Source organism: Sinocyclocheilus rhinocerous, unplaced genomic scaffold (genome assembly GCF_001515625.1).
Source record: "Sinocyclocheilus rhinocerous isolate Xijiao unplaced genomic scaffold, SAMN03320098_v1.1 scaffold1861, whole genome shotgun sequence".
NCBI classification, from domain to species: domain Eukaryota; kingdom Metazoa; phylum Chordata; class Actinopteri; order Cypriniformes; family Cyprinidae; genus Sinocyclocheilus; species Sinocyclocheilus rhinocerous.
The window spans coordinates 63504-63818 of record NW_015652149.1 but is presented as its reverse complement, the minus strand read 5'-3'; positions in this window follow the sequence as shown (position 1 = coordinate 63818).

The following is a 315-nucleotide window of genomic DNA, read 5'->3' as shown; positions in this document are numbered from 1 at the left end:
CGGAAATGAACTACAGAACACAGGTAATGATTCATGTGTTAGCTGTTTAAGCTGGAGATGGCATTGGGGAAAAAACTGTTTTTATGCCTAGATGTTCTAGTGCGCAGAGATCTGTAGCGTTTGCCTGAAGGGAGAAGTGCAAACAGGTTGTGTCCGGGGTGAGAGGGGTCTGTGATGAGGAGTCCTGAAGACTGGGCATGTGCACACCAATGATCATTTCTGCTGTCCTAACAGTCCGTTGCAGTCTTCTTATATCTGATTTGTTGGCTGACCCAAACCAGACAGTTATAGAAGAGCACAGAACCGACTCAATAA